Below are 18703 nucleotides of genomic sequence, written 5' to 3' on the forward strand. Positions count from 1 at the left end.
AGTGAATCTGGTTCCCTTCCTGAGGCTGAGTCTCCCTTGAATAAGTGCAGAGCACCCCTCCCCCACCTCTTGGGTGTGGACAGGACTGGGCCGAGCCTTTTCCGGCCCTAGTACCCCCCGGAGTGGACTGGCTACTCAGCTAGAGATCTGGCTCTCGCCTGACAGCGCCCCACTTCCTCCCACCCCAGTGTAATGTCCGCAGTGCTCCGGCGTCCGCCCGTCCTCTGCTGCCCCGGCTAGTGCTCCCCTCCACTCCCGCGTGTTTCGCAACCCTCACGGGACGCAGGCCTAAAGGCCACAGCCTTTGCTGCTGTAGGCGCCTCTCTCCAACCGCCCTGACTAGTGCCCCGCGGGAGAAGCAGGAGCGGTGCAGAACTGGCCAGGTGGATGGGTGGAGCCGTCTGCGCCAAAGATGCTGCTGGGGTGGCCGCGGGATTAAATAACAACAGGGCTCTTGAGCCGCAGAGGAAATGGAAATGGCCGGGATCTTTTCTTTGCAGTTAATGATGGGGCGGGTGGGGCGAGGGGGGGAGGTGGGAAGAGCCTCAGCCTCGGCGGGTGAAAAGAAAAGCCCCCGCCATTAGGCCCGACTCCGGGAAGGCGGGGAGCCCTCGCAGCAGGCCCAGCTCCGCCCAGGAACGGAGGAGGCTGTAGCCTCCGGGGAGTACGGGGTAGGGGGTGGCTTTGATGCAGGGATAAGGCTGGGCTAGGGCCTGAATCCCCCTGAAAGGTTTATCTTGGTGGTGTTTTCGCTTCACCGGGAGGTGGTGAGGCTGACTTTTTCTTCCTACGCCACCATAGGACTGCGCTTGGCAGTTGTCAGTGGAGCATATGCAAAGCTCCAGACCAGAGGTTTGGCCTTGGGCTGGAGCTGGGACCCAGGGGATCGGCAGAGGGAGAGACATTTTACAAACCCAGACCAGAGCCCAAGGTCACCGAGTCTAGGCTAAAATGGCTTCTCGCTAGTCAAACGCACCTGTGTAATTTGATTTACTTATTCATCTCCTGGGTCTTCCTTGGACCAAGATCTTACCGAATGCCAAGAGAAAAACACTTTACTAGGATAAGAGTATTTTAAAGTCGTTCAGTTCTTTTCGTTACAGGCATCTAAGCTCAATATCATTATTCCTATTCGTCAGATGTAGAAATTCAGGCCAAGGGTCCTGCTCCTGATAAATGAAAGATTTACTAAATTGTGGTGCTGATTGCCTAGACCTTTGCAACTCGGATCTTTCTATCACCCCGTCTCCATATCACCAACCGTGTTGTTCAGTCACTTACTCAGTGTCCAACTCTGTGACCCTGTGGACTGCAGCATGCCAGTCTTCCCTGTCCTTCACTATCTCCTGGAGCTTGCTCAAACTCATGATCACAAACCTAAAAACCTGTTTTTTGCAAGTCATTTAAGCATGTTAAACAAGGAAAGTTGGAGCAGTAATTTTCCAGCCAGTGGTTGCTCATGGCCTTGCTTAAACAATTAAAGAGAATAAAGAAATACTTTCTGAACTCTATAGGATCAAGATGGGGATGGGGGTGGGGGGTGGTGGCAGGGGTTGGAGTTATCCTGTGTTCTTTATTAGAGAAATTAGCCAAGAAATGTGTTCCTTTCATTCCTGGTCTTTTTTTCAGCTTTTCTAAAGGAGGAGTGAGGAGACCCCAGCTCTGGTGGGATGGTGGGTCCATGAAGGATACCAGTCCTGAACTGGGAGGAGCCTCTGATGCCTGAGCGGACTGTGACTCAGTGACTAGGAGGGCACTGGGGACCGTATTCCACTGTTCCTGGAAACCTAAAGAGAGGAGAGGTTTGGGGGTTACTTAGGAGAAATCCATCCATTCATTCATTCAATCATATATTCTGTGCTGCGGCCTGCCCTGACTCTGGGCACCTGGTCGTGAGGGACAGACAGCCCTCCCTGCCCTGGTGAAGCTCACAATTTGGGGAGAAGGCAGACTATGCAATTTGAGTCTATGATAAGTGCTAGGAGGGAGATGTAGCAAGATCTGAGGGTATGTGGAGAGCCAGGAAGGACCTGATTTTAATTTGGCATGGCGGTGAGGGGGTCAGGTCTCTTTCTGATAAAGTGGTTATGAGTTGAGATTTGGAGACAGGGAAGGAGTGACCCGAAGGAGGGTGAGGAGACAGGCAGAGGGAGCCCAGCGGGGAAAGGGAAGTGGATAGTTGCCTGGGGAAGGCCTCATTAAGTTGCCTACGGGAGGCCTCTGTGGCCACAGCTTGGCGAGTAGGGTTGAGATCAGCCTGGTGAGGAGTTCAGATAGTGTCCTCTTCAGGGTTTTAAGCAGGGTCCCTACACACTCTGATTTGTGTTTTAATACTAGCCGGAGGAGAGGGGACAGAATGAAAGATGGTGGGGGAATGCTAGGCATCTGTGCCTTCCCGGTTTGATGGTACCACCTTCATTCTTTAGATTGAGTGCCAAGTAGACCTGCACTGGATTTTTTTTTTTTTTCCCCTACTTCCTGGGACTTTGTTCATTCCAAAGCTGGCTTGTGTATTCCCCAGGTGTAACTTTCCTGCTAGAGGTGGATCCTAACAGCCCTGCATTTCTACCTATGCAATTATAGTCCTTTTACCCTAACACAGGTGTAAACGTCTTCACCCCTACCAGATTGTGTCCAGAGAGTCCAGTGGCTTCAGTTCTGTGCCTTGTCCTTTTATTAAAATGGGAGCTGAGTACAATGGGAATGAGGAGAGGCAGGAATTCCCATTCAGTGCCACACATTTATGGGGAACCTACTGTATGCCATTCCTGTGCTCGACCTGTTTTCATATGTCATGGTGCTTCAAAAAAACTGTGCTCTGGGTCTTATCTTCTGTCTTTTTCAGATGAGAAGTCAGAGGCTCTGTTTTAATTATTTATTAATTCCACAAAACATTATTATAGACTTCTTATTTATCAGGTGTTGGGTTTACAGTGATGAAAGAGATAGATGCTATTTTTACCTACATAGAGCTTACTGTCAGTGGTGATACCATGGTGTCATCCCTTATCTTCATCAGCAACCTCATTTATTTGTGTTTTCAGTTGACTTTTTTCAACCTTATATCAAATAGGAAGCCCTGGAACCAAACCCCCAACACAAATAATGACCTGCCCCCACCTTTATAGAAACTCTGGAACTGCTATTATTTATATAGTCAGAAGGGGAGATAGATGTTAAAAAATAATAATTTGTTTGTTTCCAAGGATGATTTAATTACAGTTAACATCAGTGATCCGAGAATACAGAAAGCAAAGGAAGGCCCTGGGGGCCCTGGCGGTGCTTTCCTGCATCTCGCATCTGCAGGAAGCCAACTCAGCCAGGCGAGGGGTGGCAGAAGTCCCAGGAGCAGGAAGGAGCCATGCGGAGTGGTCCTGCAAGTTAAGATAGCCAGGGCGACATGTCAGACCTAAGGTGAGAACTCTGTTCTGGCACTAGCCCCTAGGGTTTCTGGCTCAGTGTATTGAGGTGTTTTGAAGCCTGGAAATCTTGAAAAACAGATGTACAAACATTGACCACAGGCTGCTGGGGTTCAGTTCCACCCTTACAAGCTCTACAGCCTTGGACAGGTTAGCTAAACTTTATGTGCCTCTCTCTTTTTCATATGACAGAGTTTCTTTCTCATATGAAAACTAATAGTAGTACTTAGCAAAAATGCCTGAGTGGACCTTGAATGGAATAATGCTCATAGAGCACTTAGGATAGCCCCTGGCACATTCTGAGTGCTAAATACACATTTTGATGATGATTCAACATATCCAACCATTTTAATGTAGGGAGTGAGTTAGAATTTTAAGAGAAGCCTATTTATCTGGGTGCATCAAAACCTCAGAAAGAGAAAAACACTAAAATGCAAACAAAGTTTTCTTTATCAACACAGAGTTCAAAGGGTCATACCGTGCTGTCGTTGCTGCTTTAACTAGTACAGTTTTTACAGGACAAAAGTTATACTTTTAACTGTGTGGCTGGGTATCTTAAATAGTTTGCGAAAAAGTTGCTTTTAGATGTTTGGCTTTAGGTAGTAGCAGATCCTGTAATATTCTGGGAATAATGGTTCTCTTATATCAGTATTGGGATGGGGATTGTTAAACATTTGGTGACTTTACATAATTCTTAATCTCTTTAAATCTCTATTGTGAAAAAGGAGATAGTCATAGTATCTGCTTCAGTGGGTTATCATGAGCCCTAAAGGGCGTGATATTCTTCAAGCAATCCAGCTCAGAGCCAAGTGCACAAGTAGTTTTGAGATCCTCTCATTGCTCTGTTTAACAGAGAAGTTTTGAAGATTTTAGTTTGGTTAAGATAATACAGGTCACTAGCCTCCTCTTCCCCATTCTTCCTTCAAGACCGTCCAAGAACAGGGTTGTGGAAGGCTATGCAAAAGAAGCTTTCCTAAACTTCAGATAGTCCAGAGTCGTTTCCTCATAGGTGTGACTGTAAAGTCCAAATTGCATTGTTTTAGCTTTGGCTAACTGAATCAAGATTTTTATGAATATATTTAAATGGCACAGGTTCAAATTTGCATTAGTTCAGGTTCACCTACAATGAAGCACACTGCTCATTTCAGATGTGGGAGCTAAATCCAGAGCAACCATTGAGAACAGGAAGTAGGAAGTGAAGAAGAAAAAGAAAAAAAATGAGTAGCTCTCTTGGTCCTTGCTTGCAAATCACAGAAATTCCCTGGTAATCTTGAAAAACTCAGCTGATTTTGTTGTTCAGTTGCTAAGTCATGTCTGACTCTGCAACCCTGTGGATTGCAGCACGCCAGGTTTCCCTGTCTTTCACGATGTCCCAGAGTTTGCTCAGACTCATGTCCATTGATGCAGTGGTGCAGTTAATACCTCCTAAGTGTCTGTGTCTTTCATAGGACAGAATGGGGACCCTGAGAGAAACACAGGGATAAGGAACAGATATCTGGACTCTGGAGGGGTCAGCAACTTTTTGGAGGCTGATCTTGGCTTTCGTGTCCCTTGAGAGAAGTTGGAGCTGCATCCACTTTTCCATCTTGACAGTGTGCTTTGGGCCACCTTTTGTCTCTTGGCCTTATGCCACTTCATTTGGTCAGTCATTCATTGTTCATTCATTCAGCCAATATTTAAGCAGCATCTAGGTACTAGGTGCCATCCTGGGCCCTAAGAGTACAACAGTGAATAACTTACAGGAATCTCCTGCCCTCATATACCTTAGTCTAATGAGGAAAGCAAATATTAAAAAGTAAACACCCAAATAATAACATAATTTCAGAGGTTGATCAAATCCATGAAGGGAATGTGACAGTGATGAAAGGAAAGATCTTTAGGGAGGTCAGAGAACATCTCTTTGAGAAGTCTGAAGGCTGAGGAGCAAGAACCTTGCAGATGTCCAGAAAGGAGGTCACTGTGAGTGCAAAGAGCAGGGCAGGCGTGACCTGGTGTGTTGCAAGAACAATGACACCCTGAGCCTGAGGCTGGAGTGGTTCCTTCATCTCTGCCTGAGGACATCCTGGCCTCCTCTAGTTCACTAGTACCACACCAGGGCTGGCTGGACTCTGGACCTGAGTACAAGGCCAAGTGCACCAGCCTCAGGCCCTGGGGAGGAATTTATAACCATCCTGAACCTGTTTACCATCTGCCAAAGAGCCCTTGGAAGGCACAAGCTCTTTCTCATAACTAGTTTTTACAGAGCTGTGTACAAAGCAATTCAACTGGGCAGGACTTTTTTTTTTTCATAAGTAATTCTTTCATTGAAGTATAACATTTTAGTTGAACCATATGAAATTGCTAATATTCAGTGACTTTTCATGGACAAAGTAGCATTTCATATGATTCAACATAAATATATTATTTTACAACATAAAAGTGTACAAAATCAGAAGTGTATAACTGAATGAATTTTCACAAAGCGAACACTGCCATGGAACTAACATCCAGGTCTAGAAACTATATTACCTGATTCAGGAAGCCCCGCTCACACTCTTCCCGTCCCCAACGACCACCAGGCCCCACCTCCACCCCCAAGGATAGTCACTATTTTGACTTTTAGCAACATAGATTAATGTAGTCTATTTTAAAAATCTTTCTTTAAAGGGAACTATTGCAGAAGGAAATGGCAACCCACTGCAGTGTTCTTGCCTGGAGAATCCCAGGGATGGGGGAGCCTGGTGGGCTGCCGTCTGTGGGGTCGCACAGAGTCGGACACGACTGATGTGACTCAGCGGCAGCAGACAGTAGATGCTTTTTTCTTGGTGAGATTCATTCATGTTGTTGCATATAGTTGTGTTTTCTTTTTTGTTGCTATATAATATTCCATCTTATGATTTTACTATAATATGTTTATTCATTCTATTTGATGGACATTTAGGTTGTTCCGAGCGTTTGATTTTAGGAATGTTGCTTCGGTGAACATTCTTGTACATGGCTTTTGGTTGGACACATGTTTGTGTATCTGTACCTATAAACTAAGGACTGAGTCATTGTTAGTATTTCCAAACAGTTATCCAAAGTGACTGTATCAGTTCATACTCTCTGTACTGGTTTATTCAATGCCTCTTTACTGTCTAGCTCTTAATCCAGGCTAAATGTAAAGAATGAAAATGGGAGTAGTAGTGGGGAGGATACAAGACATGATTCATGGGATGAATCCCAGTTTGCCAAGGACTAGGGCCATTACCATCCATGGGTAAAGTCAGTCAAATCAGAGAACAGGATGTAATGATTCAGAGCACAAGTCCAGGAGGAAGTAGGCCTGGGTAAGATTGTTACTCATTGCCTCTATTTACTCACTGTCCCTGTGACCGTAGACAAGCCACCCAATGTTATTAAGCCTCAGGTCCTTCATTGAAAAAACGGTGTAGGTATCTTACAGGGTCTTTCACCCTTTTTTTTTTTTAACTTGAGAAATGTTTGTGGAAGGCCTGATACATGCTGGGCTCTGTTCTGGCCACTGAGAAATCAAGAGTGAACAAGATAGATAAGACTTGGCTATCATGGAGTGTATGTTCTAGTTAAGAGAGACAGATGGTAGTGGAGTAAACAAAAAATTAATATAATTTCAAATAGTGGTACTTGCTATGGAGGCCATAAAATGGTAAGGTGATGGAGCTATAGGGTGAATGGGGTAAGGGAGTCAGGGAGGTAGTAACTGAGGTGAGACCCAAGTGACCAGCAGGAGGAACCCACATAGATCTGAGGGATGAGCACTTCAGGCAGAAGGGTTAGCTGGTGCATCGGTGATAAGGTAGGAACAAGCTTGACGTCTGTGAGTTGTGAAAGGAAGGTGCATGCTGCTGGAACTGACTGAGGGGGGAGACCATGTAGTGTAAAACAGCAGAAATCATTCATGTAGGTTCTTGAAGGCCATGATAAGGAATCAGAAGGGCTTTAAGCAGGGGACCAACCTGAGTTCATTTATGTGAAGATTAAGAGATACTACCATGTGGGAGACCCGGGTTCAATCCCTGGGTCGGGAAGATCTCCTGGAGAAGGAAATGGCAACCCATATATATATATTAAGAGATACTACATATATGTATACATGTGTAAAGAACTTAGCACAGTCTGTCACAGAGTGGTGTTCACTAACTAATTGGTGTTCACTAACTAAATGTTAGTTGCTGCTATTGCTCTTATTGCTATTTACTGATGCTCTTTAAGAACCTAAAAGCATTCATGCTTGTTGAAGATGAGGAAGCCGAGGCATACGGCCATTACCATTCATGTGTAAAGTCAATCAAATCAGAGAACTTTAATAATCAAAGAAAATGCTTTTTGCCTCTTTCCCAAATGGGAATTTTGAGGCGGAGGATTTTCTCTGTAGTTAGCAATTGTCTGGAGCCAACCAAACTCAGCTCCATCAGCCCCACTGTGCCAAAATGCCCAGAGTTCAGTCAGTTGGGTGCCACTGACTGTGGCCCTGGCCACCATTTAGGGCCCTGGGAAGGGCTCATGGTTGACTGTTCAATCCTAGCTCTGTGTCTGATGGGCCAAGAGTGGGAAGGCACCCCCTATTTTCCACCTTGAGTGCCCACCAGGTTTACTGAGATGCCATCTACTGCCCTGGCTTGAAGACTCTCCCACCATGTTCTTGCCATGTATTCCGAAAAAAATTTTTGAAGGAAGCTGCCTTGAGTTCTGACACAGAGAAACGGCAAGTAAATAATCTGTGAATGAATGAATGTAAATTTAACGAAATTGGGCAAAGCTTCTTAGGGTATATAATGCTTATTTCTGTGCAAAGTGCCCTTCTCTTAGGATATTTTCATTTCTTTATTCATCAATATGTATTGAGCTTCTGCTAGATGCCAAGGGCCACACACTGCACCGTAGTGAGCAAAAGGGTAACTTTCTTGCTCTCATGGAGCTTCCAGTGTAGTGGAACACACATACATCAAACAATTGCACAAATACGAATTGCTGTTCAGTTGCTAAGTCTTGTCCAGCTTTTTGCAACCCTATGAGCTTGCAGTCCAAGGGACTCTCACTAGTCTTCTCCAGCACCACAGTTCAAAAGCATCAGTTCTTAGTACTCAGCCTTCTTTATGGTCGAACTCTCATATCCACATATGACTACTGGAAAAACCACAGCTTTGACTATATGGACCTTTGTTGGCCAAGTGATGTCTCTGCTTTTTAATACACTGTCTAGGTTTGTCATAACTAGTCTTTCAGGAAGCAAGTGTCTTTTAGTTTTGTGGCTGCAGTTACCGTCTACAGTGCTTTTGGAGCCTAAGAAAATGAAATCTGACATTGTTTCCACATTTTCCCCATCTACTTGACATGAAGTGATGGGACCAGATGCCATGATCTTAGTTTTCTGAATGCTGACTTTTAAGCCAACTTTTTCACTCTCCTCTTTCACTTTCATCAAGAGACTCTTTAGTTCCTCTTTAGTTTCTTCCATTAAAGTGCTATTATTTGCATATCTGAGGTTATTGATATTTCTCCTGGAAATCTTGATTCCAGCTTGTGCTTCATCAAATTGGGCATTTCACATGATGTACTCTGCATATAAGTTAGATAAGCAGGGTGACAATATACAGCCTTGACATACTCCTTTCCCAATTTTGAACCAGTCCATTGAATAGAAAATTAGAATAGTGGTGAGTGCTCCGCAGGAGAGAGATTAATGTCCTGAAGGTATATTATGAAGGTGGGGTTTTGGGAAAGTTCCTCTAGTAAGTGACACTTGAGCTCAGCCCAGAAAGATGAGTGGGGTTGAGTGGGTTTAGAGAGTAGAGTGAGAAGTACTGTATGCAGAGAACAGCACATGCAAAGGTCCTGAAGTGGGAAGGAACATGCTTGGTGAAGCCAAGAATATAAGAGAAGGCCATTGTGACTAAAAAGCTGAAAGAGAGGTAGACTCTGGTCCCAGAAAAAGCTGGAGATAAGGCATAGAGGACAGATCACAAAAGGCTTTGAGGCTATGTGAAGGCGGTTTTAACCTCAAGGACTATGAGGTTCTCTTAAAAGACCTGAAGCTGTAAATGTGTGTGAGTGAGTGCATGTATTAGGGAGTATGTCACTCTGGCCACAGTGTGGAAGATGGATTGGAAGGAGTCAGGATGGGTTCTCGTAACTGCCCAGCTCTCCTTGGCCTTTCAGTCCTGGAGGTGATAACAGAGCCCTATGTTTTCCAGTTCCAAGGTGTTGAACTTATCCCTCTGGTTTCCTTACACTCTACCCAAATGTTTGCCAATAGTTCCTTTATCAAACACTTGTCACATGACCACATTTGTTCTGGTTGACTTTATGGAAAAGTTGCAGATGGATAAAGCAGGAAGAAACTTTCAGTTCAGTTCAGTTGCTCAGTCATGTCTGACTCTTTGTGATCCCGTGGACTGCAGCATGCCAGGCTTCCCTGTCCATCACCAACTCTCGGAGCTTACTCAAACTCATGTCCATTGAGTCAGTGATGCCATCCAACCATCTCATCCTCTGACATCTCCTTTGCCTCCTGCCTTCAATTGTTCCCAGCATCAGGGTCTTTTCTAATGAGTCAGTTCTTTGCCTCAGGTGGCCAAAGTATTGGGGCTTCAGCTGCAGCATCAGTCCTTCCACTGAATATTCAGGGTTGATTTCCTTTAGGATTGACTGGTTGGATCTCCTTGCTGTCCAAGGGACTCTTAAGAGTCTTCTCCAACACTACAGTTCGAAAGCCAGATCTAATCCCTTGAATCTATTTTTCACTTCCACTGTATAATCGTTAGGGATTTGATTTAGGTCATACCTGAATGGTCTAGTGGTTTTCCCTACTTTCTTCAATTTAAGTCTGAATTTGGCAATAAGGACTTCATGATCTGAACCCCAGTCAGCTACTGGTCTTGTTTTTGCTGACTGTATAGAGCTTCTCCATCTAGAAGAAACTTTAGCAGCTCCTTAACCTAGCTCTTTTACTTGTGATACACCCCCATTACTGGATTTTGTTTTCTAGCCATTCTGACAACCTTTGTCTTTTCAATGCAGAGCAAAATATTTCAGTCAGAATGAATGTAAGAGCTGAAGATTATTGAATTAGTCAGATTTCTTTCTATCTTATTTTGTGCTGTTTGTGCTGGGTGTGTGTGTGTTTAAGACATAATTTTTTTCAGCACAATTTTAGATTTGTAACAACATGGAAAGGAAGGTACAGAAAGTTCCTATATACCCCCTGTCCCTACACAGAAATAACTTCACCTATGTCCTGGTTTTTATTTTTGTTTTTTCCTTCTGCTTTCTTTTATTTTTACAGATTGAACTTTTTAATACCCCATTTTTTCCCTATTGATTGCCATGGAAGTTACAGTCTTTATTTATTCTTTTGGTGGGTCCTCTAGATATTTAAAATTTAATCAGAATTTTTAACTGCTAAAACAAAACAGTGTATGCTGTGCTCAGTTGTGGCTGACTCTTTGCAACCCTTTGGACTATGCCCACCATGCTCCTCTGTCCACGAGATTTTTTAGGCAAGAATACTGGGTGTGTTGCCAGTTCTTCCTCCAGAGGATCTTCCCAACCCAGGGACAGAACCCACATCTCCTGCATCTCCTGCATTGCAGGCAGCTTCTTCACTACTGAGCCATTGGGGAAGCCCAAACAAAACAATAAAGGACCTTAAACTACTTTAACTTAGGCCCCTTACTCCCTCATCATTTATTTCCTGTTATAAACCAGTATTTTCATTCTGTGTTTTTTTCCAAGATAGATGAGATACCATTGTTTCTTTATGCAATCAAATGTTGTTCATTGGTGGCTTACAGAATCACCAATCTCTTTGTTCACAGTTCCTTTTTAAAATTAATTAATTTAAAATTTTTGGCTGTGCTGGGTCTTTGTTGCTGTGCACAGGCTTCTCACTGCAGTGGTTTCTCCTGTTACAGAGCACAGGCTTCAGTAATTGTGGCACACAGGCTTAGTTGCCCCACAGTATGTGGAATCTTCTTGGGGCAGAGATTGAACCTGTGTCTTCTGCATTGGCAAGCAGATTCTTAACCACTGGACCACCAGGGAAGTCTCCATAGTTCTTTTTGTAAGACTGTCCACCTGAGATTGCCTTCTTTCTGCCTGAAATTCATCCTTCAGTGCTTCCTTCAGTGAGGGTCTATTAGCAGTAAGTTCTCTTAGTTTTTGTGAGCTTGAAAATGACTTTCTTTTACTCTTGGGGGCTTCCCTGGTGGATCAGCTGGTAAAGAATCTGCAATGCAGGAGACCCCGGTTTGATTCCTGAGTCAGGAAGATCCCCTGGAGAAGGGAATGGCTACCCTCTGCAGTGTTCTGGCCTGGAGAATTCCATGGACTGTATAGTCCATGGGGTTGCAAAGAGTTGAACATGACTGAACAACTTTCATGTCTTTTACTCTCATATTAAAGTTATTGAGTGAAATTCTCGACTGCCAATTATTTAATCTCAGTACCTTGAAGATACTGTTCTGGCTTCCACTGTGGCTGCTGGGAAGTCTGTGGTCAGTCTGATTGTAGTTTCTTTTTTATTGATCTGTACTTGACCCTGGCCCTCTGCAGTTTTCACTTTGCTATTACTGCACATGAGTATATTTTATTTATTCTTGGAATTTCTGGCTCCAGAGTTTGGTGTCTTACAACATGCTGGAAAAATGCTCAGCAGGACCAGCACTAGTGTATAGCCCGTGACATGCCTAGGGCCTCAGATTTAAGGAAGTGCTCATTTTTTAGTTTGTGCAAATGCAGGACTGGCTCTGAGAGTGATTGTCTAAACTAAATTGCCTTAGGTCCCTCTGTCAACTCATCTAGTTCTGGTGTTGAGTCTACAAATACCTCTTCTTCCTTATTCTTTCCTTTACTTTCTTCTGTAAATACAATTAAATACATATTAGACCATCGTATTGTACTCTCCAGTGTCACATATGTAGTTATTTTATTGTCTCTTTGTATCCCTGATCACTTTCTAGATTTCTTTAGATCCATCTTCTAGCAAGTGAATTCTGCCTTTTTTGTTCAGTTGCTCAGTCATGTCCGACTCTTTGCAACCCCATGGACTGCAGCACAAGCTTCTCTGTCCATCACCAACTCCCAGAGTTTACTCAAAGTTATGTCCATTGAGTCAATGATGCTGTCCAACCATCTCATCCTCTGTCATCCCCTTCGCCTCCGGCCCTCAGTCTTTCCCAACATCATGGTCTTTTCCAAGGAGTCAGCTCTTCACATCAGGTGGCCAGAGTATTGGAGCTTCCGCTTTAGCATTAGTCCTTCCAATGAGTATTCCTTTAGGATTGACTGGTTTGACCTCTGCGTAGTCCAAGGGATTCTCAAAAGTCTTGTCTAGCACCACAGTTCGAAACCATCAATTCTTCGGTGCTCAGCCTTTTTTATTGTCCAGCTCTCACACGCAAACATGACTACTGGAAAAACCATAGCCTTTAACAGTATCTAATCTGCTATGTAATCCATTCTAGCTCCTTCCCCATGCCTACCGCTACAGATAGGGTTTTTATATAGTCTTTTGCTCTGATGGCTCAGATACTCAAGAATCTGCCTGCAGTGCAGGAGAACCAGGTTTGATCCCTCGGTTGGGAAGATCCCCTGGAGAAGGGAATGGCCACCCGCTCCACTTATCTTGCCTGGAGAATTCCATGGACAGAGGAGTCTGGCAGGGTACATTCCGTGGGGTCGCAAAGAGTAGACACGACTGAGCATCTAACAAATATATTTAAGGCTCACATTTATTGTACTGGATAATTTCCAGATCTCAAATTTTAGTGAGTCCAATTAAGCTGTTTGTTGTTTCTGCTGGTTTTCACTTATGGTACCTTGTTTCTTGTGTGTTTTGTGATTTTTAACCTCAGGCATGATTTCTTAGAACTTTGCATTCTTTGAGGCAGGAATTGAAATTGTAGTCACTCATAGGATTTGTATTTGCTGTTACCAGTTGGGTAACAGCAAATAAATTCCCATAAGTAAATTCCCATCTCCCACTTTTAATCTTTCCCAGCATCAGCGTCTTTTCCAGTCAGTCAGCTCTTCACATTAGGTGGCCAAAGTATTGGAGTTTCAGCTTCAGCATCAGTCCTTCCAATGAATATTCAGGGCTGATTTCCTTTAGGATGGACTGGTTGATTTCTTTGCAGTCCAAGGGACTCTTAAGAGTCTTCTCCAACAGTACAGTTCAAAAGCCTCGGTTCTTCAGCACTCAGCTTTCTTTATGGTCCAACTCTCACACGAATACATGACTACGGGAAACACCATGACTTTGACTAGACGGACCTTTGTTGGCAAAGTTATGTCTCTGCTTTTTAATATGCTGTCTAGGTTGGTCATATCTCACACACTAGTAAAGTAATGCTCAAAATTATCCAAGCCAGGCTTCAACAGTACATAAACCATGAATTTCCAGAATTTCAAGCTGGATTTAGAAAAGGCAGAGGAACCAGAGATCAAATTGCCAACATCCATTGGATCATCAAAAAAGCAAGAGAGTTCTTCTGCTTTATTGACTATGCCAAAGCCTTTGACCATGTGGATCACAACAAACCCTGGAAAATTCTTAAAGAGATGGGGCTACCAGACCACCTTACCTGCCTCCTGAGAAATCTGTATGCAGGTCAAGAAGTAACAGTTAGAACCGGACATGGAACAACAGACTGGTTCCAAATTGGGAAAGGAGTATGTCAAGGCTGTATATTGTCACCCTGCTTATTTAACTTAATGCAGAGTACATCATGAGAATTGCTGGGCTGGATGAAGCACAAATTGGAATCAAGATTGCTGGAAGAAATATCAATAACCTCAGATATGCAAATGACACCACCCTTATGGCAGAAAGCGAAGAAGAACTAAAGAGCTTCTTGATGAAAGTGAAAGAAGAGAGTAAAAAAGCTGGATTAAAGCTCAATATTTAGAAACCTAAGATCATGGCATCTGGTCCCATCACTTTATGGCAAGTAGATGGGGAAGCAATGGAAACAGTGAAAGACTATTTTATTGGGCTCCAAAATCACTGCAGATGGTGACTGCAGCCATGAAATTAAAAGATGCTTGCTGCTTAGAAGAAAAGTTAAGACCAACCTAGACATCATATTAAAAACCAGAGATATAACTTTGCCAACAAACATCTGTGTAGTCAAAGCTGTGGTTTTTCTAGTAGTCATGTATGGATGTGAGAGTTGGACTATAAGGAAAGCTGAGTGCTGAAGAATTGATGGTTTGAACTGTGGTGTTGGAGAAGACTCTTGAGAGTCCCTTGGACAGCAGAGAGATCCAACCAGCCCATCCTAAAGGAAATCAGTCCTGAATATTCATTGGAAGAACTGATGCTAAAGCTGAAACTCCAATACTTTGGCCACCTCATGCGAAGAGTTGACTCATTGGAAAAGACCCTGATGCTGGGAAAGACTGAGGGCGGGAGGTGAAGGGGACGAGAGAGGATGATATGGTTGGATGACATCATCAACTCAATGGACATAAGTTTGTTAAAACTCTGAGGTTGGTGATGGACAGGGAGGCCTGGCATGCTGCAGTCCATGGGGACACGACTGAGTGACTGAACTGAACTGAGGATGTACATAGCTTTTTTTCCAAGGACCAAGCATCTTTTAATTGCATGGCTGCAGTCACCATCTGCAGTGATTTTGGAGCCTAAAAAAATAAAGTCTCTCACTGTTTCCATTGTTTCCCCATCTGTTTGCCATGAAGTGATGGGACCAGATGCCATGATCTCAGTTTTCTGAATGTTGAATTTTAAGCCAACTTTTTCACTCTCCTCTTTCACGTTCATCAAGAGGCTCTTTAGTTCTTTACTTTTTGCCATAAGGGTGGCATCATCCGCATATCTGAGGTTATTGATATTTCTCCTGGAAATCTTGATTCCAGTTTGTGCTTCATCCAGACCAGCAATTCTCATGATGTACTCTGCATATAAGTTAAATAAGCAGGGTGACAATGTACAGCCTTGACATACTCCTTTCCAATTTGGAACCAGTCTGTTGTTCCATGTCCGGTTCTAACTGTTGCTTCCTGACCTGCATACACATTTCTCAGGAGGCAGGTAAGGTGGTCTGCTCTTCCCATTTCTTTAAGAATTTTCCACGGTTTGTGGTGATCCACACAAAGACTTTAGCGTAGTCAATAAAGCAGAAGTAGATGTTTTTCTGGCATTCTCTTGCTTTTTCTATGATCCAGTGGATGTTGACAATTTGATCTCTGGTTCCTCTGCCTTTTCTAAATCCACCTTGAACATCTGGAAGTTCATGGTTCACGTACTGTTGAAGCCTGGCTTGGAGAATTTTGAGCATTACTTTGCTAGCTGTGGGATGGGTGCAACTATGCGGTAGTTGAACATTCTTTGGCATTGCCTTTCTTTGGGATTGTGATGAAAACTGACTTTTTCCAATCCTATGGCCACCACTGAGTTTTCCAAATTTGCTGGCATATTGAGTGCAGCACTTTCACAGCATCATCTTTTAGGATTTGAAATAGCTCAGCTGAAATTCCATCACCTCCACTAGCTTTGTTCATGTGGTGCTTCCTAAGGTCCACTTGACTTCACACTCCAGGATGTCTGATCTAGGTGAGTGATCACACCATTGTGATTATATGGGTCATTAAGATCTTTTTTGTACAGTTCTGTGTATTCTTGCCACCTCTTAATATCTTCTGCTTCTCTTGGGTTCGTACTGTTTCTATTCTTTATTGTGCCCATCTTTGCCTGAAATATTCTCTTAGTATCTCTAATTTTCTTGAAGAGATCTCTAGTCTTTCCCATTCTATCGTTTTCCTCTGTTTCTTTGCATTGATCACTGAGGAAGGCTTTATTTCTCCTTGCTGTTCTTTGGAACTCTGCATTAATATGGGTATATCTTTCCTTTTCTCCTTTGCCTTTCCCTTCTCTTCTTTTCTCAGCTATTTGTAAGGCCTCCTCAGATAACCATTTTGCCTTTTTGCATTTCTTTTTCTTGGGGATGGTCTTTACTACTGCCTTCTGTACAGTGTCACAAACCTCCATTCCTAGTTCGTCAGGCACTCTTATCAGATCTAATCCCTTGAATCTATTTGTCACTTCCACTGTATAATTGTAAGGGAATTGATTTAGGTCATACCTGAATGGTGTAGTGGTTTTTCCCTACTTTCTTCAATTTAAGTCTGAATCTTGCAATAAGGAGTTCATGATGTGAGCCACAGTTGCCCCGGTCTTGTTTTTGCTGACTGTATAGAGCTTCTCCATCTTTGGCTGCAAAGAATATAATTGATCTGATTTTGGTATTGACCATTTGGCTGTGTCCATGCGTAGAGTCTTCTCTTGTGTTGTTGGAAGACGGTGTTTGCTATGACCAGTGCATTCTCTTGGCAAAACTCTGTTAACTTTTGCCCTGCTTCATTTTGTATTCCAGAGCCAAACTTGCCTGTTACTCCAGGTATCTCTTGACTTCGTACTTTTGCATTCCAGTCCCCTATGATGAAAAGGACATCTTTTTTGGGTGTTAGTTCTAGAAGGTCTTGTAGGTCTTTATAGAACTGTTCAACTTCAGCTTCTTCAGCATTACTGGTTGGGGCATAGACTTGGAGTACCGTGTTATTGAATGGTTTGCCTTGGAAACGAACAGAGATCATTCTGTCTTTTTTGAGATTGCATCCAAGTACTGCATTTTGGACTCTTTTGTTGACTATGATGGCTACTCCATTTCTTCTAAGGGATTCTTGCCCACAGTAGTAGATATAATGGTCATCTGAGTTAAATTCACCCATTCCAGTCCATTTTAGTTCTCTGATTCCTAAAATTTCGACATTCACTCTTGCCATCTCTTGTGTGACCACTTCCATTTTGCCTTGTTTCATGGACCTAACATTCCAGGTTCCTATGCAATATTGCTCTTTACAGCCTTGGACTTTGCTTATATCACCAGTCATATCCACAACTGGGTGTTCTTTTTCCTTTGGCTCCTTGTCTTCATTCTTTGTGGAGTTATTTCTCCACTGTTCTCCAGGAGCATATTGGGCACCTACCAACCTGGGGATTTCATCTTTCAGTCCTGGTCAGGAAGCAACAGTTAGAACTGGACATGGAACAACAGACTGGTTCCAAATAGGAAAAGGAGTACATCAAGGCTGTATATTATCACCCTGCTTATTTAACTTATATGCAGAGTACATCATGAGAAACACTGGACTGGAAGAAACACAAGCTGGAATGAAGATTGCCGGGAGAAATAGCAATAACCTCAGATATGCAGATGACACCACCCTTATGGCAGAAAGTGAAGAGGAACTCAAAAACCTCTTGATGAAAGTGAAAGTGGAGAGTGAAAAAGTTGGCTTAAAGCTCAACATTCAGAAAACTTAGATCATGGCATCCGGTTCCATCACTTCATGGGAAATAGATGGGGAAACAGTGGAAACAGTGTCAGACTTTATTTTTTGGGGCTCCAAAATCACTGCAGATGGTGACTGCAGCCATGAAATTAAAAGACGCTTACTCCTTGGAAGGAAAGTTATGACCAACCTAGGTAGCATATTCAAAAGCAGAGACATTACTTTGCCAACAAAGGTCCATCTAGTCAAGGCTGTGGTTTTTCCAGTGGTCATGTATGGATGTGAGAGTTGGACTGTGAAGAAGGCTGAGCGCTGAAGAATTGATGCTTTTAAACTGTGGTGTTGGAGAAGACTCTTGAGAGTCCCTTGGACTGCAAGGAGATCAAACCAGTCCATTCTGAAGGAGATCAGCCCTGGGATTTTTTTGGAAGGAATGATGCTGAAGCTGAAACTCCAGTACTTTGGCCACCTCATGTGAAGAGTTGACTCATTGGAAAAGACTCTGATGCTGGGAGGGATTGGGGGCAGGAGGAGAAGGGGACGACAGAGGATGAGATGGCTGGATGGCATCACTGACTCGATGGACGTGAGTCTGAGTGAACTCCGGGAGTTGGTGATGGACAGGGAGGCCTGGCGTGCTGCAATTCATGGGGGTCACAAAGAGTTGGACACGACTGAGCAACTGAACTGAACTGAACTGTTCTGGGGTTCTCAAGGCAAGATTACTGAAGTGGTTTGCCCTTCCCTTCTCCAGTGGACTGCGTTTTGTCAGAACTCCACCATGAACCTGTCCGTCTTGGGTGGCCCTACACAGACAGCATGGTTCATAGTTACATTGAGTTAGACAAGACTGCGGTCCATGTGATCAGTTTGATTAGTTTTCTGTGATTGTGGTTTTCATTCTGTCGGCCCTCTGATGGATAAAGATAGGAGGCTTATGGAAGCTTCCTCATGGGAGAGACTGACTGAGG

General features: G+C 43.5%; 1 protein-coding gene across 2 annotated transcripts in view; it reads left to right on the top strand.

Moving 5' to 3' along the window:
- LOC100847454 (uncharacterized) overlaps positions 1-18703 on the top strand; it is a 341605-nt gene that overhangs the window by 571 nt on the left and 322331 nt on the right. The gene's annotated exons all lie outside the window — the stretch shown is intronic.

The sequence above is a fragment of the Bos taurus genome, chromosome 7 (assembly GCF_002263795.3).
Source record: "Bos taurus isolate L1 Dominette 01449 registration number 42190680 breed Hereford chromosome 7, ARS-UCD2.0, whole genome shotgun sequence".
NCBI classification, from domain to species: Eukaryota; Metazoa; Chordata; class Mammalia; order Artiodactyla; family Bovidae; genus Bos; species Bos taurus.